General features: G+C 42.6%; 1 protein-coding gene and 1 long non-coding RNA gene across 7 annotated transcripts in view; one reads left to right on the top strand and one right to left on the bottom strand.

Moving 5' to 3' along the window:
- LRRC8C (leucine rich repeat containing 8 VRAC subunit C) overlaps positions 1-27,378 on the top strand; it is a 45,372-nt gene that overhangs the window by 10,541 nt on the left and 7,453 nt on the right. Inside the window, exons 1-2 of one of the 6 annotated variants that reach the window (XM_054037062.1) lie at positions 11,113-11,194; positions 12,023-12,104. The exons of 1 other annotated variant lie outside the window; for it this stretch is intronic. The gene's annotated coding sequence lies outside the window, so the exon portion shown is untranslated. Of the gene's footprint in view, positions 1-1,198; positions 1,217-11,109; positions 11,195-11,277; positions 11,367-12,022; positions 12,105-27,378 lie in introns of those variants that run through there. 4 more of the 6 variants (XM_054037059.1, XM_054037064.1, XM_054037058.1 and 1 more) reach the window with 4 other exon arrangements.
- Positions 20,408-26,764, bottom strand: LOC128841719 (uncharacterized). Its single transcript, XR_008445911.1, has 4 exons — positions 26,400-26,764; positions 26,144-26,225; positions 22,946-23,037; positions 20,408-20,605 (listed from the first exon to the last, which is right to left on the bottom strand). It is a non-coding gene; the product is annotated as an uncharacterized LOC128841719 (long non-coding RNA).

The following is a 27,378-nucleotide window of genomic DNA, read 5'->3' as shown; positions in this document are numbered from 1 at the left end:
GGCCACCAAACAGACATCAGCAGCATTTGATCACTAACATCCCAGGCTGGATTCAAACCAGCACTTCTGTGGTGAAAGCCTTGAAGATTCTATTTCCCAATCCCTACAACCTTCCGGCCCCCTGCTGAACACTGTATTTCATCAAATCATTTGTGATTGCTTTCTAGCAATGAGCACTATTTTCAGCAGTTACCACCAGACTCTTACATGTTAGGTAGCCAGTACTGTTGCTATATTTTAAAACCACTTAATTTAAAGATCTCATTTAATTCTGATCCTTTCCATTTTCGTTCCTCAGATAACGACCATACCATATGTCTGACTATTCAGCTTCCCATGCAAAATAGGGAATCAAAAACTCCACATGATTAACAAACATTCTTCTTGTTTACATGAAAAAGCAACTGTTTTAAAATGCCATGAAACATTGGGGGAAATTTCTTTCAAACATTTACTTTATCGTTGTTGGAGGTGCAATGGGAATTTTTTTAGGAACATGCTGTTTATGTGTTTTAGTTAATGAATTATTGACATAGATTTGCTGGCAGAGAAAGCGCTGAAGACTGTTTTAAAGGCAGTGGAAAAGAGGTTGGGTAATATAATGGTGGGATTTTGTAGGAGAAAACAAAGAATAAAGATGTAAGGCTGGGATTTTCAACAGCAGCTAACAATGTAGAGATAGGCACCTAAATCCCTTTGGCTCCTTTGAAAAATCCTAGTTTAAAACAGACCACACTCTTATACCTCTTATACCAAAAGAAATCAACTGCACCATGTCATGCTGCGTGTTTCTAAAATAATGTAACACCATGGAAAGGATACCATGCACAATTCAGCATTGCTATAGCAAACAGACACTGATGGAATTGGAGCAGCTCTGAAATAATTTCTGAATACTGTATGTTGATCTGGTTAATGGGGTATGTACTGGTTTAGTTTAATAGGGAGCTGTAAGGAAAAACAAGCAGGAAAGACACAGAATGGCTCTAAATAAGTAACTTCTCCACAAACACTTAAGGATTAACAGACAATACCATTACAGGAAAAGACCAGCACACACCAGAGATCAAAAGGACCATAGCAGTTTGAAAGGTGACTCTGTCTCAAGAGCGGGGGAGTTGTTCAGGGGAACTTGACTCAGTTATAGGTACTCAGTGGGTTGTCTGAAGAAGTTAGCCCTGCCCAGCTTACCAGCAGGAGATGGTAGAACCTTCAGGTAAGATATATATATATATATATATATATATAGGCCTGTACACTCTTGTTCTTAAATCCTTTTTTTCTTTTATGCTTTGTTCCTATTAAAATAACCAACACTTTAGTTTAAGAAGACTGTCTGATCACTGTATATCACTGATCAGACTTCCAAAGGGAAGAACCACAGGTGCCTGAACCCAGTCAGACCTGCTGGTGCTGGGGAAGCACAGTGGATACAAAAGGGACTAGCCCCAGCACTGGTCTAGGAGTGAGTGAATTGTGGAATTTCATTGTCAGGGGAGAGTAAGGCACACGGCCGGGTGTACAAGAAAGTGGGGGGAAGTGCAGCTAGCCCTGGAACTGTGCCGGAGGTGAATGATGATTTATCATTGTTAATGCTGCGGACTGGCTGAAATAACTTGTTACCATATGTGACTACTTAATTCCGCTGGTTGGCTGAATTAATGAGATACTTGTATACGAGTACGCAATGCTGCAGGGAGGCCATCATTACGATGCTGTAAGGTTAGTTAGTTAGGACACTAATACATTTTGAAAGGGCATTTTTATTGCCCTTTTTATATATTATTTATTAAATAAATAAATAAAGACACAATCCTGAAAACCCTCATTCATGTGAGCAATACTGACCCGGGCAGGAGTCCCACCGAAGCATGGACTGCCCTTCTAATTCTGGCCTGCTGACCCTCTCTTTGCTTAGATCCCTCCTTAACGCTTGCCTCTTCCATGATGCCCATAAGAAGTGCATCAGTAATAATAATCATTATGTTTAAAATAACATGTCAGTGAACCATCTCAAAATCTTCATGCTTATGCTGAGTAACCCTGGGCTTTTATTGCTGTAACCCTGTCCTCCTTCCCTGTGCGTCTTACCCCCAAACTCATTACATCATGGCTAAAATTAGCCTATAACAGTGGTTCCCAACCTGTGAACCCCTTTCACTAAATGTCAAGTCTTGCGAACCCCTCTCTTAAAAATGAATATTTCCAGGGATTTTCTCCTTTACCCGAGTATAAATTATAAAAGCAGTGAGCTTGGAAATATAAAATTTGTTTTTGTGATATGCTTATTACAGACTATTTATTATTCATTATTACAGTATTTTTATTACGTTATGAAAACGGCAACACTCTTCCAAGATCTCACTTTCGTAGCTTGTATCACTTTGAATAAGCCTGTTATAAGACAAGGCTCCTATGTTTCATCAAGGAGTATCAGATGTGAAACAGCATGAAGGTATTTAAGAAGCCAACTCAAAGAGTTCCTCCTACACATGCATTCAGGTCTTGAGCAGTCTAAGCAAACAACTCACGTTACAACAAAGCTTAAACTTGTTCTTCATAATAATTTTAAAAACAATACTAGCTGCCTATTTAATTTTAAAAACAGCAAAAAATATCCACCTCCCTTTCCATTTCTTGAAGTTTAAATCTCCTCAGTGTGGTAGATATGTTTGCTTTGATCTGCTTAGCTCTTGGAAGTCTAGGGGCTGCTGGCCCCATGCTGCCCAGGGTCCCTAGGGACAGGTCTGTCCGCCATTAGGTAATTTTTTCCCAAGAACCCCCTGTAACATTTCGCAAACCCCCAGGGGTTCACGAACCCCAGTTTTGGAACCACTGGCCTATAAGATCCTGTGGTCTTCTCTTTGTCCTGTAAAATGCCTAATACGCTTTGGGACACTGTAAAAGCAACCACAATAATAATGAATAACAAACAAATCTGCTCGGCTTTTCAATTAAAAAAGAGTTTTCAGACAGACACTAAAGAACCTAATGTTGATCAAAAGCATACTAGTCTTGGAAACAGCATTCAGAAGCCCAGTTCAGCCAAAGTTCAGAAAATGGGAGTCAATCCTTTTTTTATGGTGTGTGCATAGTTCTTCACTTATTTAACAATACAAGGTATTTGGAGACCATTGTCAACAGCTAAAATTGTCTCCACAGATAAAACAATTTGGGCCAAATTCTTCCCTGGTGTAAATTCACAGATTTCACCAGAGTTACATTAGGGATGAATTTGTCCCCTTCTCCTTGGGAACAGCAAGAGAGATCAGGAAATTAAACTTCCCTTGAGCTTTTAAATTCTGATTAAAGCAGTTTTCAGTATGTCTAAAATATTCCACACTTTGTAACAGTAATATATATTTCAGCTTATCTAAGAGCTTTGCTTTTCCTTTCCAGATTCACCCCGATTCACTAATGCTCATGATTCTGAAAGGCCACCCTTGAAATTAACTTTATTATTTGCATATTTTGTTTATTTAAATTCTAATTCAGATTTTAAAAAATATTTTACCCGCTAGAGAAAAAATTGAAAAATACAAATCTGACTAAAAGCAAATTGTGTGGGTCACATAAACTTATAAAGGCAGAGGTTTAAAGTAGGCTAAGAGATATCAGGAATGCCAAGACTTGTCTTTCCTATTTGAATTGAACCAAATCTCTGTCATGTTCTCAGAGATGCTACTAAAAACAATATTGTTTGGTCTATGTTAGAAACATACACTGTTTTCAATAGTTGCTACAGGGGAATAGTTGATGGGAAGCATTTTCAGCAATGACTCCATTTCCTCGAGTAGTCAAAACTCTTGATTAATGCCCCCTGACAGAAATGGTCTGCCCCCTAACACTGTCTTGAAGCATAAAGAGTGTGATTCTCATCTCCCACTGGCTTCAGTACTACTCACAAGGGTGATGAGTGCTGGATGTGCCCTGGTTTTATATTTTACAAGATCAATTCCTGGAATTCTAACTTAGAAAAAAGACCCAAGCTGAAATCAGTGGAAGTCAGGGAGCATTCTTCTGTAAGGTGCTAAGCATCTCTGCCAGGGTAGTCCCTCAGGATTGGGCCCTTAGGACTACCCTAGATAATTAGACTATTGGTAATTGAATTGGTGGGATAATACCAGGGTAAGCCACTAGTGTGATGTGTTCACATGGCTCCTGTGGTTTTGGATGCAAGTTGGTTGTAATTTTACTCTGTGTCCAAACCAGCACTGCATTACACTGTTGTAGTGTTGTGGTTGTACTGCCTTCTGCGTATATCTCCCACAGTGTCCAGTACAAGTGCCTGGGAGATTTCAAAAGGCCTTGTGGGGTCCTGGGCTGCTGAATTGGGATCCAGATCTGAGCTTTCATTGAGTTCAGAAGTTTTTGGATCTGGAGTTTTGCTCTGGGCCTGTCACTGGGCCAAATTCTGCTATCAGGTACACTAGTGCAAATCAAGAGTTACTCCACATGTATGCTGGTGTAAACGAGAGCAGAGCTTTAATATTACTGATTTTGATTTTTTTTCAAAAGAAACATTGTAAATGGTCAGGTCACACATCAGATCTTATCTACAAGATTCCAGCCATGTCTGTTTTTCAATTTGTGTCTGTTGTTGCATAAAACTAAACCAATACTTACTAAGTGACCAAACATAAACAAACCAATACCACTAGGACAGGAAACTCATCAATGTGTTTACAATGGGAAGCATACTGAGGTGAGTTTCCTTCTTCCTCAAAATATTGCAATGAAATTAGTTTAAAGCAAGAAAAGTCCTGGCTTACAATATGTGACAATCTCTAATAAATACTGGCATGTTAGGTTAATCAATAATAACTCTTATGCAGCCTCATCCAAAGGCCAATGAAGTAAATTGGACTCGTTGACTTCAATGGGATTTGGATCAGACATTCAACTGGAAAAGAAACATTAAAGAGGCATAGCTGGAAGGGAAGTAAATTGAAAACTGCAACCACATAAACATTTTCAGTTTTAAAATTGGCTCCCTTCTATCTCCACCTCCATGACTTTTGTCTGAATATGGTGTTCATTCAAAAATAGTTACAGGCTTCAAAAGCCTCCATAGCCTTAAAGCATGTAATACAGGCATTTGTATATTTGTACGGAACAATTTTCAATGCACAGCAAAATGTTTCCAATGCACCAAAGATGACCCTGGCCCCAGTCCTTTATGCACATGAGCAGTCCCCAAGGGACTGTTCCCATGCATAAAGATACTCATGTGGATAGGTCTTTGCAGGATCAGTGTAATCAGCACTGAGTATTGGGGGGGGGGGGGGGGAAAGTATGGGCCCAGTCCTATTCCCGTCAAAGTTAATGACAAAATTTCCATTGACTTTTATCTATCTATCTATTATGTAGGCATTAATACCACACACATACGTCCATAGCATCTGAATACCTATGTTAGTGGTGTGACGTTCCCCCCGTGGTGTTATCTGGATCGGCAATCTGCTAGGTCACTCCAATCCTCGACTCTGGGAGCCAGCCTTACTCTGCTCTGCTGTGAGAACCCCCACTCCTGGGCTGTTTACACACAGCCTCTGGCATGTAAGCTGCTCCTTGGATTGTGCAACCGAATGACACTAGCCAGTATCTCCAGTCCCAGACACAACCCTAGGAACCTCCATCTTGCAGTGTCCAGTTATGCCCACTGGACGCTGCAAGCATATATGAGTTCGTCAATTTAACAAAGAAATTGATATGTACCAGGCTTGTTATCCCAAGGGGAGTCTCTGACACGCTTCAAACCAAACGCACTGCTTCAGTAGAATAAACGCACAGATTTATGAACTACAAAGATAGATTTTAAGTGATTATAAGTCATAGCATATCAAGTCAGATTTGGTCAAATGAAATAAAAGCAAAATGCATTCTAAGCTGATCTTAACACTTTCAGTGCCCTTACAAACTTAGATGCTTCTCACCACAGGCTGGCTGGTTGCCCTTCAGACAGGCTCTCTCCTTTGATCAGTATTTCAATCGCTTGGTGGTGATGTCTGTAGATGGAGGTGGAAGAGAGAGGAAGAGCATGGCAAACATCTCTCCCCTTTATCATGTCCTTTCTTCCTCTTGGCTTCGCCTCCCCCCTTCAGAGTCAGGTGAGCATTACCTCATTGCAGTCCCAAACTGACCAAAGGAAGGGGGGTGACTCACTCGAGAGTCCAACAGATCCTTTGTTGTTGCCTAGGCCAGTGTACTTTGTTCCTGTAAGGCTGGGCTGGGTTTGTCCCATACATGCCCTGATGACATGTGAACTGCCCCTCTGCTTTTGGAGAGTTTTTGCCTGGGCTTGCTTTAAGCCACGAGGATACATTTTCAGCCTCATAACTATATGCATGAAATTATAACCTATAAGATTACTGTAACGACAATTACTATAACAACAATGCTCAGTGCATCATGAGCCTTTGAAAGACACCAACATGACAAACTTTGCATTGGATACCACACAATCATTTTATAAGGATGAACATGGGGGTGTAGGATGTTCCCACGAGGTACAGAACATCACAATTGGAAGTAGGCTTGAACCTCTCAGTTGCACTTTTATAAATACTGTACTGATCTTCTGCTGTTATGACCCAACTCTCTGCTTGTTACCAAATATGTATATAAAGTACAAAAACATCAGTGTCCTCTAATAAGGATTCAGTTGTGTAATGTTCTTCTGGAGTCTGACTAATTGGTTTTTATTTACTTCTATCACTCAGAAAATTCCCATAATTGAGAATTGCACATATCTTGAAAGGAATCCATAAACAGTTGAGAAACATCATCTCTCATTAAAGAACCAAGAGCTCTACTAGGAGCTCACACATCACTACGCACTAAGCCCACATACTTAAGAAGCTTGTGCCATAGCTGCCAATAGAACCTCCTTTCCCTTCCCACATCAACCATCTTTCCCTGACTGTAAACTGCCTATTGAGAAGTAGATCAACATTCAAAGCACTTTGGTAACGCTGAATAAAAATAACCCAGAAAACCACAACAGGAAACGCTAACAATGGCAGGGTTACTGGCCACCATATCATATCAAATAAATGAGCAAGTGGGAGGAAATTAGAGAAAAGCAACATGATTATTGCCTGGAGAGACAGGCCTGTGAGAAAAGACTGAATAGGCTAAGTGATGACTAAAGGCCAGGGGAGCATAATAACTGTTTACAAGCATTTGAAAGGAGTAAACATCAAGGAGAGAGAAGAATTATTTAAGGTACTGCCAGGAGATAGAAGTTATGCGTAATGGAATGAAATCAAGAAAGAGAAAACATTGACTGAATAGCATGATATTTTAATATTCCACCTCTAATTTCTATGAGTTTAGGAGAAGAAAAACTCTTGTCACACATATAGGTAACCTTGCTGAATTGTTCATACGGGCTGTTTTATTTATCTAGACTTAGCATTATCCTCAAAAGTAAATGATGGATTCTCTGTAACCTAGTCTTTAAATCAAGATTTGAGGACTTCATTACCTCAGCCATAGGTTACCGGCCTGTTGCAGGAGTGGGTGAGTGAGATTCTGTGGTTTGCATTTGCAGGAGGTCAGACTAGATGGTCCCTTCTGGCTCCTCTGAGGCCCCATTTCAGGAAGGTAGCCTTATACATGGGGGCACTTATGCACAATTTTCACTGTAAGCATGTGCTTAAATCCCATTGATTGAAGTCTCATTGACTTCAATGGGCATGAAGCACATGTTTAAAGTTAATCATGTGCTTATGTGCTTTCCTGAATCTACTGTTATAAACTTAGCACTTTAGATAATGCTCTGACTTTGCTGGAGCACTAAATATGTGTTCCTGGCCTCTAACTCACAGTGAGAATCTGGCGGATTTAGATTTTTGGCAAGTGTTTTAACCCCTGAAAAAAGAATTCTCCTCCACAATAAAGACATAGTCTAGTTCAAATAAAAAGAAATATGGGTCTCCCTACCCATCACTTGTCCGGCAGCTTGTAAATTCCTTCTTCATTCCTAGAAAGAGGAGCAAGTCAAAATCCCAGTTCTAGATCTTATTGTTTCTCAGGGTCCTCTGTTTGAACTGGAAAGTAACGGGCTGTTTCTGGACTAGATCGTGCAGAAAGGTCACAGTTACAAATACCCCTTTAGAATGTACTTTTGCTCCACATCCTGTTCCAGTTATATTTCATTTAATCCAACAACCCTGATATCTCTAATCCTATTAGTTTTCAAGCCCCTCCACACAGTGTGTGTGTGTGTGTGTGTGTGGTTTTTTTTTTTTTTTTTTTTAACATTTTCTCATCAGGGCTATCTCTAAGTCCTTGACAGCTGCTCCCTCCAATGCAGACATTTGTCTCTATTTCTGTGCCCTGGTTCTCCTTGAGGTTGACATTTTTCAGTGATAGTGGACAGTACTCGCTGCATGTCAGTAAAAACACTTGCTTTTAACAGCTCTTATAAATTGCTGGGATAGATATTGATGCTTTTAATTTGCATTCTCTCAGTCATGGTCATTGCTAATAGTTTCAAAGATCCAAGACCTCTTAATGTTTTTTTCTATGACCCTGAGTTTTAGGGTCAAACACTTCCCATAACATTTTCTGCTGTCATTCTCTGGACAAGAATTGAAGCTGGCTGCCAAATATGAGAAATGATTTTTGTTGTTTTCTTCCTCTTCAGATGTAAGCTCCCACAAGTAATTCTCGTGACACAAACGTCAAATTCACAAAAACACCGCATTTTCACTAATTTTTCATGTTAGTATTAACATGCGTATTACTGGAGCACCAACAGGCTGAGATCAGGAGCCACTTGTGTCTAGCATTGTACAAATGTAGGGTGACTGACAATCTCTGGTGGGGAGGTCACATATGGAAGTACACCTCTACCCTGATATAACATGAATTTGGATATAACGCGGTAAAGCAGTGCTCCGGGGGGGGAGGGGAGGGGGAAGCTGTGCACTCCGGTGGATCAAAGCAAGTTTGATTATACGATTACAACGGGGTTTGACCTATAACGCAATACGATTTTTTGGCTCTTGAGGACAGCGTTATATCGGGGTAGAGGTGTATTTGTATTGTTATTATTACAGTAATATTTTCCTTAAATTCCATTGCAATGATTAATGTACTTTTATCAATAGGGCTTCAAAAATGTTCTTTAGATTCCTAATGTTACAGGAGGGCTATTCAGAATCTTCATATCATAGCTATTCTTCATCCAGCATTAAACTGTTCAGAGCATAGGTCACAGATGTTAGATATGGGAAAAAGGATGGATATAAAATTTTTATTAAAGTTAATGTTTAAAATTAAATATACACAAGTTAAGAGGGAAGGTACTGTACATCTGGGGTCAGGCTTGGGTTATGAGGGATTACAGGTAACGGTTGCAAGGATGAAGAGATACATACATATCACATAACCGATATAGACCCAGATTGGGGTGCAAGAGTTTTTTAAAGTGTCAGTGGATAGGTGGGCTCGCCACCCATGGAATTTATAAGGAGTCCAAGTCAGTATCTGTGCAGCGAATGAGTACATGGGTGGGGTGTGTCCCTTGGTTCGTCAGGGAAGGAAGTGGGCTATTTCCCTGGTTGGAGGTCTCAATTACTCAATGTGGTATTGACAGTGTCCTATGATGTGTTCTGTATAAATGTCTCTCGACCACCTGATAGTGTCGGACACCATGAGCGGTCTCATGAGCCAGCCGTAGCGTCGACCGACTCCGCACGCTCTCAGTACCGGCTCGTTGCGGGGGTCCCACAAGCCCAGGGCTGCCACGATCAGGGCGTGTATTTGCACCTCGTAGCCCTGGGCTCTCAGGGTCTCAGCCAGCGGGGTGTACTTCGACGCCTTCCGTGCTCGGGCCTCGTGGAAGGCCGGTGACCGGTTTTTAAATGGCACCGTGACGTCTACCATGAGCACCTTCTTCTTTTCTGCGTCCAGTACACTTGATCTTAGTGTTCCTTCATCTGTGCATCAAAGTGCTCCAGGCTCTCAGACACCCCAGAGGAGGACAGAAGAGCTTTCACACTAACTCTTTTTGTACCATGAGATGGTTCTGCACATCCTTGTCCGCCACCTGCATCATTCCAAAGAGTTCCTAACATTTGTTTCTAAATATTTTAAAGCCACAAGTCCTTTGAAAATGGTTATCCTGATTGCTGGAGGGATGAGGGGGATCCCAAATAAATATCAAACTATCAGAGAACAAATTCTGAAATCACCTGGGTGAAATCTGTGGGGCATATTCAGGGAGAACAGAGCAGCTTCCCTATGAGAAGGGGAAATCCAGAAGAACTGCAACCCTGAGGGTGACACTTTCACTCTAGATCACTGTGTGGGGAATGTGTCCCCCAGCAACAGTCCCATTGATCTCACGGCATTAGTCAGCTGTGTGAAATTATTCACCTGCTTACAGGCTGGGGACTAAAAGACACAGAGAAGAGAAGCAGGACGCACTGGCTGGGGAGCCCAGGCAGGGCAGTAGCCCACGGCCAGATCCTGCAAACGCTGCCTGAGTTTGCTGGGCTACAAGGTGCCAAGCTCGCTTTGGGGCACCGTGACAGAGCAGTGATGGGTGACCAAGGCTTGGCTCTCTTCCCCCCCTTCTTGCTGCTAGGGGCCAAGGCTGCTGCTGGGCTGAACTGGTAGGGCTTGTGGGGGCGATTCCTGGGGATCCTCCCGCCGACTGAGCTGAGCCCTGGGCCTAGGGCTGCCAACCCTCCGGGAGTCTCCAGGAATTAAAGATAAATCTTTGATTAAAGATGATGTCATGTGATGAAACCTCCAGGCATATGTCCAACCCTGGCTGGGCTGGGGGTTACCTCCCACCACCCAGGATAGAGGCAGGGGCAGGAGGCAACAGCCGCCCGTCCCCGGCCTAGCCATGTGGCCCCTCTCTCAGGCGGGCCCCGCCAGGCTGCGGGCGGATGTCTGGCCCCAGGGGTCTGGCCCGGCCCCGGCGAGGATGAGCCCCGCTTCCTGCGGCGAGCCCCTAGCGTCGGCGCGGAGCCTGGAGTCGCCCAGTGGCGGCGGCCGGGACAGCAGCAGCAGCAGCGGCGGCGGGAGGAGGGGCTGGAGGAGGGCCGGGGGCAGCGGCCTCGGCGGCGCCCAGCGTGGAGCGGGGAAGCCCCAGCCCGCCGCACTGTCGCCGCCGGGAGCCACGAGCGCCGCCACCCCCGAGCCCCAGCCCGCCACCGCCGCATTCCCCCAGGTAGGCGCCGCTCGCCGCCCCGGCCGGGCGGGATCTCAGCCCCGCCCGGTGCCCGCGGGGAGCCCGCTCCGTTAGACCGAACCCGGCAGCTCGGCATCCTCCGCCCGGCGCTGTGCGGTGGCATCTGGCCCCGGGCCCGCGCCCCCAGCCCGACCTCGCCCGCAGCCTCCAGGTACTGCCCCGGGGAAGGTGCCGGCCGCGGGTTCCGGGCGCCGGGGAAGCCCTGGAAGCGGGCAGGGCTGGCGCCGTCGAGGTGGGGCTGCTCGGGGGGCAGGGAAGCATCCAGAGGAGCCCGGAGGCCTTTTCCCCGCTGGCCCGGAGGGCAGAGGAGCCCTGGAGCCGCTCGTTCTCTCCCGGGGGCTGGGAGGCTGGGGAACTGCCCATCCTGCCTTTTGCTAACCGGGGCAGGCAGCTGCGTTTCCGATGCAGGCAGGGCTGCTCTGTTGGGCAGCCGCGCAGAGCTGGGCTCCTCCAGCAGCCAGGGGAGGGGGTCGCCTGTTTCTCCCAGCTAAAGAGCCCAGGAAGTCGGTGAGTGCAGCCAGAGGCACTGGGGGACTCTCTCCTCTCCCCCCACCTGCACCCATCACTGAAGAGCTGGTTTAAACCGAGAACGTTTCGATATTTCATTGTGCACAGTCCATCTCCTTCCCCCCACCCAACCCCCCTGTAGCACTGTGAGAGCAAAACTTTATCTGGAATCTCAGAATTTCCTCTGCTGACACGGTACGTTTTAGGGTTGCCATCAACATAAAGCCAGTGTAGATGACAACAGACGAACTCCCAGCGCTGAAACCTGTAGCAATTCTGGACATTTGGTTTTCTGTTTAGAAACAATAGGCTTGAGTTACCATGGTAGAAGCAGCCCTGAGGAGTAGCGGTACAGCAGAGGAAAACAGAAGCAGCTTCTGGTGTAAATGACATGTTTTCTTGTTCCCGTTCTTCTGATTTACGAAGAATTCAGATAAAAGAAGAAGTCTCAGTAGTTGAAAGATAAAATAGTCGCGATTCATATGGATTAGTTGAGTTAACCCGTTTTTGTTTATATTTGTCGGTGGGAGGGGACACAAATAACGGAAAGCTTTGAATATGCAAGCCGTCGACAGTGCTTTCCGTATATCACTTTACAGAGACATGAACAGAAATCCTGTAAACAAGAATTATTCCAGTCCTTTGTATGTACTCCAAGCTTAATCAGGAATCTATGAAAAGGGGTTTATAAGTGATGGATTTGATTAGCACTTCAGAAGGTCTGAGCTCAGACGAGTAAAATATTTTATATTAGAAATTTCAAAATATGTATTTCTAGCTCGTATTGTGAGCCTATTGTATTTCTAGCTCTTATTTGTTATATGTGTGGTTTGGTAATTAGCAGTAAGGTCCCAGCATAATGAAAAGGGATGACTGAAGAGAAAATATAGTTAAAGGCTCAAGAATACATGGCTCTGATTTTTGTCAAAAATTAAGATGACCCTGATTTCGAGATCAGTTTAAAATAGCTTTGCTAATGCTATAATGTGATGGATGTTTTTGTTCATTATAAATGTAATTTATCCAGTTAACCAAACAGAGTTTATCATGCAAAATGAGTAGTTTATTAAAATCTGCCAAATATACCTTATAATAAGTCCATTAGGAATTTTTTTTCAAAATTGATGATTTTTATCTCACAAACAAGTACTTGGGTTATAGATTTGTTTTGTATTCTCTTACGAAATTTACGTTAGATGTCCGAGAACATAACATTTGGAATAGCACCATTAGAAATATATGTAAACCTTTGCTTGTATAGATCACTTAGGTTTTTAGGATACTGTGGCGTATGCTAAGAAAGAGAAAAGCTCTTTTAAAAAAATAGATACATGTGAACAGTTGGGGGGTGGAAATTGCAAACAAAGCTAAGGAAAATGTGTGCTGTTCAAATGTACTAAAACTCAGTTAAAAATCGATGTATTTTAATTTCATTTTTGGGCTTAATCCATGTAGTTAAAAGTCCAGCACTCCTCATTCCCACTTAATGGTCTGCATCTACTGAAAACTCTCTCTTTCACTTCAGTGGTGCAGGGTTGGACCTTAAAGAGGAGTGGTGGATGCTGAGCATGTCACAGAATTGGGCCCTATTATGATTTTTAAACTAATGGCAACTTGCTTATGTGTAAACATGACTGAATTGTCGCCACTGAAGCATAAAGGCCTTGTACTGAGCACCTGTGTTGTCTGAATCATTTCCTTTTCCAGTCTCACTCTGATTCTGTTAAAAAGTTTGCTGAAGTTTTTGCTTTGTTCTCCTTCAATATCTGAGTGTTTAAAGGCAGCCACTGGACAGCTCATATGCAGTTTTAGATTTTATGGTATCATTTACTTTTGTCCTGTGAATTGGTTTCAAATCTAAACTTTTGGTTCCCAACCCTAAAAATCTAATTACTCTGTACATACAGTATTTGTGACCTGTGCATCTTGGTTCCCAATAGAGGCAATCAGAAGAATCCTTCTGAGTTTCATCACAAAGGTACTTAGTTGGGTGCTCAGCACTTTCTGGAAATCAGGCCCCTTTAGTGTGCATCAAGCTGGGCTCCCAAAAATGGAGGCATCCAAAATCCCTCATCACTTTTTAAAATGTATGCCCATATTAGTGGATATATTTTTGTAGTAAATGTGTGTGTTGAGTGGAGACCTGAGAAAGTTAAACAAAACTCAGGTGGCTGGATGGTCAATAGGTAGCATTATACTGTCTTGTGATCACATGGGCCAGAAAGTGTCAGGACTGCTGGAGATGCAGAACCTTGCCTTTCTTTGAACAGTGTTGTGCAGTGACCTTAGAAAAACACTGCTTTACTTCAGAGGCAGCGAAACTTGGCCTTCCTGAACTGGAAGAAATATGCTTCCCAACCAAACACCTCTGAATGTGAAGGGAAATGAAAGAGGTAATTCGTCAGAACAACTCACAATAGTGTGAGTTGTGTTACTGTATTTAATTCTAGAGCTGGTCTGGAGAGGGTTTCTTTCTTTCTTTCTTTTTCTTTTTCTCTGCTAAAAAGTTTGATGAACCTGATTTTTTTTTCATTCAAAATTATTATTTTTTTAACCTTTTTTGGGTTTCTTAGAAAAACTGAAAACCAAACATTTTTCACTTTCTGAAATCTGAAAAATGTTTTGGTTTTCAGGTTTTCTAAGAAACCCCCAAAATTTTCAGTGGCAAGAGATTTTTTTTTTTCATGAAAATCTCAGTGTAGTTGAGAAACCATTTTCCACCACAAAAAGATTCCATGGAAACTTTTCAATCCGCATTTAACTCCACACATTTGGTGCACTGAAAGCTTCTCTCTGCAGTTCATCCTTAACCTCTCTGTCTTGAGATCTTGTGACATAACACTGTTTGGGAACTCATGGCACAGTGAATGGGGACCTCTGAATAGCGCTGATGCTGTGGATTTATCAGGTCTTTTTCTCCCCTAAAAATGACAAGATATGAGGCTTGCTTGCATCACTCTTTTGGGCTCTGAGTGTGCAGTGTGTACCTGCTGTACCTTCAGACATAGCTCCATTAGTGGGATCATTCACTCCCAGGGCAGGCCAGGCACTGTTACCACTGTTGTTCTCTGCCAAAGGAAGCTTCTTTAAACTTAAACTTGTCCAGCAGACACTGTCTTTGGCTTTTCTCTACTATATTCTTATATAAAAGTGCCAAACCACATCCTCAAACTAGGCGTTCCTCTGCCTACCTTGCCTGAGAGGCCTGCTGTGGGAGGCATTCTCAGAGCAAGCCTAACCTCACACAAAATGGCTTGTGAAGGAGTAGGTGGTAATTAAATTTGCAGTGGAGCTGAGGGACTGAACCTGGGTCTCTCACCTCTCCCAGGTGAGTGCCCTAATCACAGGGTTGTAGAGTTATTCTCACACACTCTTTGGCTCTGTGCATATTTAATTATTTATACACAGTAGAACAACTTAAACAGGGGACACTGAGAGTGCTCTCCCCAAGAATATCCCAGGGTCCAATGGTTAGGGTTCTCTTCTGGTGGGGGAGACCTAAGTTCAGATCCCTTTGCCACATCAGGTAGAGGAGGGGACTTGAACCTGGGTCTCCCACATCTCATTGGGCTAAAAGTTATAAGGGAGGACACCAGCACCTCCTCCTCTGTTTCTTGCAAACCACAGCTTAGATGGCTAACTCCAGGAGAGGGTGCACAGCTGAAAATCCCAGGCACAGATAGGCACCTAAATCTAGCCCAGATTTGGAACGTGGGCACTTAGGCTACATCTGTCTCCTTGGCATTTCCTCTGGTTAGCTGAGGTGGCTCCCCTACTTAGTGTGTTGGTTTTTGTGAATCCTAATCTTAAGAGCCTATCTCTCTCCCCGTGCATTCTATAGGGAGCCTGTATGCCTACATTGGGGTTGTGGATTCCACTGGTGGCAAGTCACCTAAAAGTTAGGCATTGCAATGCCTAAGAGGCTCGTCTACACTACAAAGTTAGGTCGGCTTAACTACATCACTCAGAGCTGTGAAAAATTTCATTCCCTGTGCAATATAATTAAGCTGACCTAAGCCCCAACGTAGAAATTACTAGGTCAACCGAAGAATTTTACCATGAACCTAGTTACCAGCTCTTGGGGAGGTAGATTTACTACAGCAGTTGAAGAAACCCTTCTATCGCTGTAAAGTGACTATGCACCACTGTAGCGTTTCCATGTAGACATACCCCAAGTCCCTTTGGAGATCTAGCATCTGATCTGGACTGACCACTTGCATGCTACTGAACATAACTGCTAAATGCAGCAAACCCAAGAGTCAGGTATGTCATACTGGAGTGCCCATGTTTCATGTTGAAATGCAATAACAAAAAAGTAGATATTGAACTGTAAGAAATGTAACTTATGTTTGTCACCTGAAGAGAGACAGTTGTTAGGCAAGTCCTCTAATTGGTCAATCAATCTGGATGACTTTTTGGTGAATTGCACCCTCCTCTTGCATTGTGCCATAGAACTGTTCTATTTTCAAGTGTACATGAAAAGTATTTATCAGCAGAGGAAACACCTTTTTGTGAAACCTACTAGTCCTGCTGTATCATGATCAGAATTCCAGACAACTAAAGCTTTTATCTTGCAAAATTTAGGCTTGACTACTTTCTGTGTTTTGTCGTATAACAAGACTTTTTGGTTAAGAAAACTCTAATCTGCCCTCAGAAGGGCATGGCTGGACACTGAGGCCAAGTCTACACTATGGGGATTGTGGTGGAATAACTATGAAGGAGCTTTTCCGTCACTGTAGGAGCACCATGCCCCCGAGCTACAGTGGAGGCTGGGTGGATTTTTCACATCCTGAGCACTGAAGCTATGTCGACCTAAATTGTAAGCGTAGACCAGGCCCGATGAGCTGAAAGAGTCCTATAAAGAGTTCAGACTCAGATCTATTTTTCTGGATCCTTCAAACTTTTGAGCTTTATGACCTGTAAGAATCCACTTAATGTTAGTAATTATCAATATACAGTGGCTGTTAACATTTCTTTTTCTATTAATTCAGAACAGGATTTTGAAATAAGGAGATTATCTGGACCGAGTGCCTTTAAAAAAAAAAAAGCATTCCTACCTTTTTTTTTTTTTTTTTTTTTTTAAATGTGCGTAGACCAGGGGTGGCCCACCTGTGGCTCTAGAGCCACGTGCGGCTCTTCAGAAGTTAATATACTGCTCCTTGTATAGGCACCGACTCCGGGGCTTGGAGCTACAAGCGCCAACTTTCCAATGTGCTGGGGGGGTGCTCACTGCTCAACCCCTGGCTCTGCCACAGGCCCTGCCCCAACTCCACCCTGTTCCCTGAGCCTGCAATGTCCTTGTTCCTCCACCTCTCTCCCCACCTCCCAGCCTCCTGCATGCCAGGAAACAGCTGATCGGGAGGTGCGGGGGACGGTGGGGGAGGCGCAGATCAGTGGGATTGTGCCCGTGGGCGGGAGGCGGTGGGGAGAGCTGCTGGGGAGCTGCTGATGTATTACTGTGGCTCTTTGGCAATGTACATTGGTAAACTCTGGCTCCTTCTCAGGCTCAGGTTGGCCACCCCTGGTGTAGACTATATCAGTTTTAAAAATTTGAAAGTTGTATAAACTAGCCTTTCCTATTGCCCAGTCAGAAATGATACCCTTAGTATAAAATGGGCTATGCTTTATTGATCTGTCTTACAAATGTGGTTTCTAGTGGGAAGCTTTTTACACTAAGGAGAAAAATGTGTGATATACATTTCGGGCTGAAAATATCTGTATGTTTATCCAGGTGTATTGGGATTAATGTTTTATAAGAATACTGCAAATTTTAAAAAGTCCCCTTGTACCACATGCAAGGGATAGAAGAAAAGATCCTTTATATGAAAAAGGCATAAATCATGAAAGCAAACACTTCTTTAATTTTCTTTGGCTCCACTACAGTGTGGTCTTTAACATTTCAGATGATAGAACTGCTTGAGACTCAGAATGGATCTTTTTAGATATTTTATGTTTCCTGACCTGGTCATGGTTGATTTTAATTTTTAATTACATCAGTGAAATTTGTTTATGCACCTTCAGATTTATAGATAATGAATATTTGTATTAAGCTATGGCCCCTGCATATTTCTAATCAATTATTTGCACTGTTTTTTACAATGTTTGTATCCTCTAAAATTGAGGATTATTTCTCTGTGTATGCTATCTGACTATGTTAAATAAGGATTCTGAAGAACCTCGCAAAACTTTTGCTTCTCTGAATCAGTCTGTCAAATTTTAGGATGTTTTAAAATATCACTTTTTGAATAATTTCTTCTTACTCAATCTTTGAGTTTGATCTAATGTTTTTTTTTTTTTATCATGTAAAGAGCATTTTGCTGCTCTGTAAGCAGAGTTCTAAGCTTGAAAGATATGTTAACCCTGTTAAGATAAGAGTGTTATTCCCAAAGCTGCAAAATGCTGTATATGCCCTTTGAAGCAGTCTCTTTTGGGACAGAAAAATTGGGGACTTCAGTATTTCTCTAAATATGTTTAAGTAATCTTTCCTCAGTCCTGCATAACTTGTGCACACACAACTCTCATTGACCTCAGTGAGGTTTTGAGGTGCATGATCCAGCCCTACGTTTGTGTTTCCGTAATCCAATAAAGTTGAGAGAGTAATTGAGCATGCAAATGTGTTTATGCTACTCATATGAAAAAGTATTATGGCTTTTATGTATTAAAAAAACCAACAAGAATATTTTTTGGGGCTACTAACTCAGTAGCAATAGATACACTTGTGTGTAGGCTGAAATTGCTGCTACATACATGTTAAAACACAACATATAAATCAGAGAAACTGATTTTATCTGTTGAGTCTTGAAGTTAGCTCTCTGAGTTTCTTCTGCAGCAGTTGATGATGTCACAAACACTTAAAATAGAATAAGAAACATTTCTTGCACTTCCTCCTCTGTATTTGGTATGTGTCGTGTCTATAATTGTTTCCCAACATCTGCACATAGTGCCATGTGTCTGCAGAATGACACAGGCCATGATTTTCAAAAGTGATTGGTGAATGCGGGTTCCTAGCTGGAGAGACCTGAGGTGAAATCCTGGCTCCACTGAAGTCGATAGCTCTACTGAAATCATTGAAAGTTTAGCTACGATTTTCAGGTGAGTGTTCAGCACGTCCTGAAAATCTGCCACTCTTTAGTGATTTTGTGGCATTTGAGACACTTTAGTTGCATATAAAAGTTTTGGCCCCAGTCCTTGCCCTGGGGATCTTAGAAACTGGGTAAACAGAATCTTCGAACTCAGGGTTTTACTGGAAAGTGATGGAGAATCTTTTTAAATGCTGTGTGTGTGGAAATGTGCTGAATTATAGCCATGGAGACAAAAGTCCTGTTTCTGCACTGGACGGGCATATTCCAGGGAACTGTGTATAAGCCTCATCCTGCAGCCCTTATCTAAGGAAAACTCCCATTAAAGTCAATGATGAACATTGACCACGTAAAGATGGTAGGATCAGGCCCCATTTTTTGTCTGAACCCTGACCTGCAGGGTCATGTTTCAAGGTGAGAGAATAATCCATTCTACAGAACAATTCAATGTTGTCCCTCCACAGAAGGCCAACTAGTACTAATTATGACGTGGAGGATTTTTGTTCTTTTTGGTATCAAATGAGCTTGATTTCACAAAGCCATCAGAGAACAATTTTCAGTCACTACCAGCTCAGACTAGATTCTTTCCAGAGAACTAGAGAAAATAATATATAGTACTGTTCATCCACACATCCTGTCACGCTTTACGAAGGTAGTAAGCCTCATTATGCACATTTTACAGATGGGGAAACTGAGATATAGAGAGATGAAGTGGCTTGCCTGAGATCATGCAATGAGCCAGTGACAGAGCTGGAGCTCGGTCTCCTGACTCTTACTCCATTGTCTCACTCATTAGGCCACATTTGTTGATCAGCCCCATCCATCAAGAAAATGAATTTCAAATATTTTGTTTTAAAATGTTTTTAGAAAATGGTAAACATGTAGACCTAAAAATGACTGCTTTGAGGACATAAATCAGAGGTGGGGAAACTACAGCCCGTGGGCCACATCTGGCCCACGGGGCTGTCCTGCCTGGCCCTTGGCTGGCTCTGGCCGGGTGGCATGGCTGCGAGCTCCTGCTGCTCTGAGCGGCATGGTAAGGGGGCGGGGAGTGGGGGGGTTGTATAAGGGGCAGGAGGTCCCCGGGGGCAGCCAGGGGACAGGGAGCAGGGGGTGGTTGGATGGAGTGGAGGTGGGGAGGGGGCGGTCAGGGAGCGGGGCGGGGGTTGTATAGGCATGGGAGTCCCGGGGGGCCTGTCAGGGGGCTGGGGTGTGGATAGAGTCAGGGCAGTCAGGGGACAGAGAGCAGGAAAGGTTGGATGGGGGTGGGGTCTCGGGGGGGTGGTTAGGGGCGGGGGTCCCAGGAGGGGGTGGTTAGGGGACAAGGAGCGGGGCGGGGGGGTTTGGATGGGTCAGAGGTTCTGGGGTGGGCGGATGAGAGGATGGGGCCAGGCTGTTTGGGGAGGCACAGCCTTCCATACCCAGTCCTCCATACAATTTTGCAACCCTGATGTGGCCCTCAAGCCAAAAAGTTTACCCACCCCTGACATAAATGGATCTTTAAAAATGTATTTTTACAATCTTTCCAATTCTTTAAAATTGAGTTTATTACTGAGCAGTAGCAACACTTCTTGTTTGTATTCCTTGCTCCCAAATATTGATGTTTCTCACTGTGAAATTCTTAGTTATGATCAACAGAACTAAGTGTAGCTCTCCAAAAAAAGAAGAGCTGGCAAAAAGTGCAAGAGCTTTACAAATGATCTGTATTCATTGTAGTTTTTCCAGTTCACAGAAAATAGTTGTGGCTTCAAAGCTTAACGGGGGAGGATGATTCGTTCTTAGATGTATTGTTCCCTTCAAATGCCTAAAAGATAGGAAAAAGTTAGTAGTAGGAGTTTTATTTATTTACACATGTTATTTGTGTGTTACAGGAGGACCAACCAGAGACCCCAGTCAGGATTAGGTACCCACTGTGCTGGACACTACTCAAACATATAGTAAAATGATTGCCAAAATAGAAAGACAAGTCAGCCTTCTTATACATTTTACTTACACACACACACACACACACACACACACTAGTAAAAGAACATTGTTAAGATGATAAAGTCAAGCACTCAAACGTTAGGAAGTGCCAGAATTAAGGTTGCCTGTGCATCCTTAATTCATCCCTTTTGTGCATATGAATAATGATAGAGTCATCAATTATGTGATCATGTACTATTTTTAGCTTTCCCAGCCAGTTCCAGTCTCCTGCCTCCAACTCCCAGTTTCTTTCCCCCAGTCCCATGCTCATCAGACTCCTTGTCCCAATTTATTCCTTTCCCTCCCCCGGTCTGTCCTTTGTCCCCCTACATTCAAATCAGATGGTGTCCTCCAAAATGCTGACTGGGTGCCAGCAGGGGCTGGGGTTCATTGAGAGCACAGGAGAGACAGGCTCCCTAGTGTCAGTTACAGTGCCCAGCCTGGAGTAGCTGGGAGTACCAATTACAGAGAAATTCCATCTGAGCCCCTGTAGCTTGGAGTTGGAGCATACTCTGCAGCACTGGCACATGTGCACTGTCCAGTCACACACAGGCGCTGTGAGGGGATGGAGCATGTTCAATCACTCTGTGAGCATGGTGTATTCACAGTCTGGTCAGCACTCAAGCATGCTCAGTGAGGGTGGAATCTTCAGTTATTTCTAGCTACTAAATCAAAGAAGTCTCCACTGAGCATGTTTGAACTGCAATTTTTCAAAGGCTTATAACTTGGCCAAATTTGGCAGATTTTTGCATGGAAGCAAAAGGTTCATCCCTGACACAAACACCAGGTCCTACCAAATTTCAAGTCCCTGCTTCAAAGCCTTTCAAAGAAAAAGTCTCAAGAATTTTTTAATATGGGCAAAATGTATTTTTCCCCAACCTTGTTCTCAGAAACAGTGGAACCATATTGGCTACGTTTTTCTTCTAAAAAAAACAGCAACTATTTCAGACTGAGGCAGACACCCCGCATGCAAAATTTCAGGCCAAACAGTTCAGCAAAGTTATGACAAACTGAAACAAGGTCTTAAAATGGGAAGTGTTGGACAACCTCAATAAATGGTAGCACCAGCCCTGCTTATTCTGCTACAGTTCAGTCTAGGAAAACTTGGCTGTAATCAATGAGGCTCCACATGGGTGCAGTGATTTTTGCCTAACCCAGCACCCCAGACACACCCATGCGGATCTGGCTGCAGAACTGTGGCCATAATTTAGTCTTATCTGTTCTAGCTGGCCAAAGAGCTGAATCCTGTAGTCTCTGTGCAGACAAAAACAAAACAATTACTGGGAAGATTTATCTGCTCAGAACTGCAGAATTGGGCCCTCTGTCGTTAAACAGTTTAGCTTGTTTCCTTAACATGGTGCCTTGCCCAAGGCCAAAGACATTACAGTACCCCTTGACAGTTGCACTAAAATATTACTCAGAGTAACAAATGTTTATGATCTGTGACAAAGTGCTCCAACTTCAGGAGTGTGCAGTGTAATGTTTTATGTGAAGTAATACTCGGTGTAACCAGCACTCATCCAATACAAGGAACATAAATGCTTACAGACTCCGTCAGCGCCCAGCTACCAGGCCACAGGTTCATTGCTGCTCATAATTACTACAGCCTGTATGTTAAATATGCATTGCTCTCTGCTTTTTTTAATGAAGATTAATGTTCCATAATTTGTGTATGGGAACCAGCCCAGAGACCTACTTGCAGCAGTTTTCCCAAAAGACACTTGATAATTCATACTAACACAAACAGTATATTTAAGCCAGCAAAGAGAACTACTTTTGCCAAGCCCAGCACTTTCTGCCATCAGTGGATCTCCTGGCTTGAAATAGCGTGAAGTCCCCCAGGGTTACCATCTGTCCCAAAATCACAGAATAGGCTTGATGCACAAACCTTCCACTCCCAGCTCTGCTGCTGTTCTGCCCCCAGCTGGAGCCAGCCTGACCTTATGCCCCTCTAAGTCAATGGAAAAAATTCCCACTGACTTCAGAGGAGCGGGATCAAGTCCATAGCCTTGTGACACACCCTCAAGAGGTGATGGGATTGATTCTCTATCCTATACTGATGCAGTGTCATGACTGTGAAATGTATTGCCAGCTAATGAATAATTTTATATCTCCTAGCTGGTTATTTTAAGAAAGCCCACACCTTTCAAGCCTCCAAGGTGTACTTAGTTAATTATACCTGCAACCCCTGTCTTCCTGTTACCGTCATCTTCATCTTCCCTCTTCTCCTCCTCCATTGTGTTCTTCACTCCCTGTTGCATCAGTGAGCTCCTGGGGGCAGGGACTGTATTATTAAATGTTTGCATCCAGCACAATGAGGCCCTGACTGTAACACACACACAATAAATAATGATTGCCTCCCTGTGTTGTAACACAATTGATTATCTTTTTCCACATGAAGAATAAAAATAGACAAGGGCTCGACCTGTAGTGAAAAACTCTGCAGTTTGGCAGACCCATTACTCTTGGAGTAGCAAATCTTGTTCCCCTGTGGGTGGTCATGTAAAAAAACAAAAATCAGTGGAGCTGCCATTTTATACTGTATGTAGCGGACAAGCTGTAGTGAAGTTGGGTATGGGGACCCAGTCTTGGGGCATTGTTCAGCGAGGATATGGGGATGGTGTGGAAGGTCGCTGGGACAGATGGGGCCTCCCAGAGGGTCAACAAATGATACCAACCCCCTGATTGAAGTCTCCCATTTAGGGGACACAGAGCCGTCGGTAGCCTCTGCCACATCCTGGAGACTGCAGTTATTCTCCCAGAGGGGTTAATCCACCTGCTAGGACAGGGAAGGGGAACTCCATCCTTCCATCTCCTGCATGTCACCTGTGCACAACACATTTGTTTGGCCTTAATGAACCTGGGAAAAGCAACTCTATACAAGCAGCCATCTTGGTGTCAACTTTTTGTTATTTTTGGGTGGTCCATGAAGAAAATATGCTAAGTGGCCATACAGACATCTACAAAGACATGCTCCCTATCCCAAAGAGCTTGCAATAGATAAAATAAAGGGACACTATCCAGTTCATTCTTTTATTTAATTGAATCTGCTTTTCCAATCATAGCGCCTATTTAAATTGCATCTAGAAAGCAGAGACAGGTAAGTTAAACATGCACAGCAGTTTCATTTGACCAACCCCCTTGTGCACTTAAAGGTTAGTACTTATCCACTACCAGTTATGCTACATAGAATGAAATATGTTACTCAAACGGAATCTTTAAAAATGACCACAGTAGCCTGTTGTTAGATCCGAAGGCTATACTCGCACTATTATTGGCTGTAGCTTTTTAATTCAGGACTGTATTTTAGATGCATTTGTGTGTGTTGTTTTTAATTATAAAGTATTTTTCAAGACACTTGACAAAGACACACTGGAGAAAAAATATAGTAAAGCTCTTATAAACTACTAAACTCCCTCTCTGTCATGGGCCTGAAGATATCAGCCCCACAGGGGGATAGTCGGTGAATGGAAAACCCTGCTCTGCTATCATCACCCCTCCACAGCAGCACCCTGCAGGTATTCCTGTGAGCTGTCAGTGGTTCAGGAATTGAATTATTTAATTTCCTTCATATCCTGAAATGCACGTCATCTGGATCTCCTGATCTATAAAATATATTCACTTTTCTCTTCAGCCGTATTGGCAAGAACCTTCATTACTTCCTAACTGCCTATACCACTTTTCTTTATTTAATATGATGAAGGCCAATTGCAAACAGGCAGATTAGTGCAGTGGCGCAGCCATTTTAGAATCATCATTTGATTTAATTTCTCTCATTTATTAATGAGACTAATTTGTCTCCAATTCCCTTCTTCCCCACCCTCATCTATTTATTCTCCTTAACTCCTTTAGGTTGCATTAACTCAGTCTGCTTTTTGCTGCTCTCATCTGCTCCTGAAAGCATTAACTGACTCTGTGGGCCAAGTTCTCAGCTGATGTAAATGCGTGAAGCTCCACTGAAGTGAAAGTTGCTGTGCCCATTTAAACCAGCTGAGAATGTGGCCCTCAGTGCTCTTGTTTGCTTCTTCCCCACATCTCCATTTCCAGCACATGCCTGTTTGTCTTCATATTCCTTCAGAAGACCACATTGGCCCCTTCTTTTCCATATGCTATTCTTTTGCTGTGGAATTTCAGGGTTCCCCAAAATTCTTTTGCACGCCTGTATTTTCACATCTCTCATTGCCCCATATTCACGGAATCAATTTTCAATTCCCTTTATTTTCCATTGTTTGAAATACCTCCCTAGAAATATTAAAAATATATTTCCCTATTGACCCTTTCCCACCAGTTTTCCATGTGGCAAACCCTACATTTTATTTTGAATTGTTTACAAGCTAGTACAGCTTGTTTTGTGGTGTTTATCCTTCCTTGTTTGTATATCACCATTGGCTGGTTCTCAGAACAGAGGTTAACTTGGGCTTCTTCTCTTAATTCTCTGCAGTAGCAGAATGCCAGATAGTCTAGCTCATACCTCCCTTTCTTTTTTAAGTTTCTGGAGAGCAAGGTGGGGTAGGGGAAGCAAGAGAGAAAAGAGAACAAGAGTGATGATTTTAATTAAGAAAATTAAGAGTATTTAGAATTCAGAGATTCTCCAACCAGATTATAACGACATTTAATACAAGTCAAAGCTTATGCCTAAACTATTGGGTATTGTGCCTGTAAATAGTAACTGGATGCAACTGAATTGAAGTCAGTGGAGCAGTACCAATTTACACCAGCTGAAATTCTAACCCACAATGTTTAAATTCATCTTTAATATTGCAATTCCTTTTAATAATAACATAAGAGAAACTCCAGTAGTTAATGTGTTGATCTTTGTCCTGAAATGTGGCATTGGTTTTAAACTATCTCTGTTTTGACTTGTTTAAAATAGTCAGCAGAATATAGATTGAATCTGAACCTTTTCCGTTTGCAAAATCCTTGTCGCATCTGATTGGAAATGAATCTATGAATAAAATACTGTTTGAATGTATTTAGGGTCACTAAATAGACCCACTTCTTTAGGGTCAGAGTCCTTGTGCAGCCTGGAGGAGTTCTTTAGCAATTCTTTGAAAAAGATAAACATGCAGTCAGTTTTTCTGAAGCTTTGGAATCCTCTGCTTATGGAATTCCAAGGAGTCTGCATGGTAACAGGGCTAGAAGCATAATGTGTAAAAGCAAGCTACTGTTGTAAAAGGAGTGGTAGTTATATGTATCCACTTTTCGTGCAATCATTCAATCCAGCAGTATTGTAAAATACAGAATACAGATACCTTCCTTTGAATTTCTTATAGGCCTTTGCTGTGACTTCTAGTACCACAAAGGTAGCCTGCCATTAGAGGGAGAAATGACTGAGTTTCTTGAGAGAATGATAGAAAATGTCTCAAATATTCCATACCTTTGTGACCAGTCTCCATCTTGCAAATATCCATGTTTGCAAAATATTGCAAAAGAAGGATCAAGTGTAGAAAGTCCCCACTCTATGGACAAAGGACACACAAGTCAATTCCTGTTCCTTGTATTCATTGTATACTGTCATTAGTTCATTCACATCCACCATTGGGACCATATGTTGAGTAAAGAATGCTGAACAGTGCCTTAAATAGCATTCTGATATAGTTGTCACAACAAAACTGAACACTAGATTGACTCACCCCAACAAGTTTTTTTAATAGTCGTTTTTTTCCAGTTCATCTCAATACTTTTCTGAGTGATTTTCTTCCCTGGTGATGTTCTCTAGTCTGAAAGAATGGATACTAATTTTCAGGTGCTGTAGATCTTGACTTAAAAAGATCAGTTGGTCTGTTTCTATTTTTAAAGTAACCAATCTATAAACTTTCTACTGTGCAACAATAATGGGGCTAAGTATTATCTAGAGCTGGTTCGGACAAAAAAATTCCATTCTGAGGGAAATTCTAACGTTCCAAATTTTGGTTCCAAATCAGAACAAAAAGCCAAAATTTTGATGTTTCCCATGGAATGCTTCAATATGACATTTTCTGACAGAAAAACATTGCATCTGAAAATTTTCAGGCTGTTCTAGTATTGTCACTTAGGTATACTCAGATCATCCTTCTCCACAGATGGACCTGTGAGAGACTTTCCTCATGGAACTTCTCCCTCATCGTCTGTGGACCACCAGCTAGACAGTGACGTGGTCATGTGCTCTTGAACAGTTCTAATATTCCATATGACATTCCATATGCTCATTATCCAGTATACTGGAGGAGAAGGGAAGGAGATCTGAGGAGCATTTCCTTGTAGTGGCGTAGACTATATGTCTTCATCTAAATTCCTCATCGATTACCTACCTATAAAGTAATCAAACACTGTTATAATAAAACAAAACTACTTACAAATATATAGCGAAACCAGAATTCAGATTTATCCGGGCTTCCCAATGATTTCAGTGCAGAATGATTTTCCATCCCATCTACTCCTGCACTCAGTGCATTTCTTGCTGTGTAGTTGCCAACTCTCATGACGTTAGGCGCTTTGCTTAAAGCTTTCCTTCTGGAGTCATAAGATTGTGTGAGAATCTCAACTTTGGTTTACAAAAAAATTTCTACCCCTCATAGTTGTGGAGAAAAGCTTGAAAATATAAAACCCTACAGGATCTGATGCCAGAAGACA

This window comes from Malaclemys terrapin, chromosome 8 (genome assembly GCF_027887155.1).
Source record: "Malaclemys terrapin pileata isolate rMalTer1 chromosome 8, rMalTer1.hap1, whole genome shotgun sequence".
Classification (NCBI taxonomy): Eukaryota; Metazoa; Chordata; order Testudines; family Emydidae; genus Malaclemys; species Malaclemys terrapin.
This window is presented reverse-complemented; position numbering and strand designations above follow the sequence as displayed.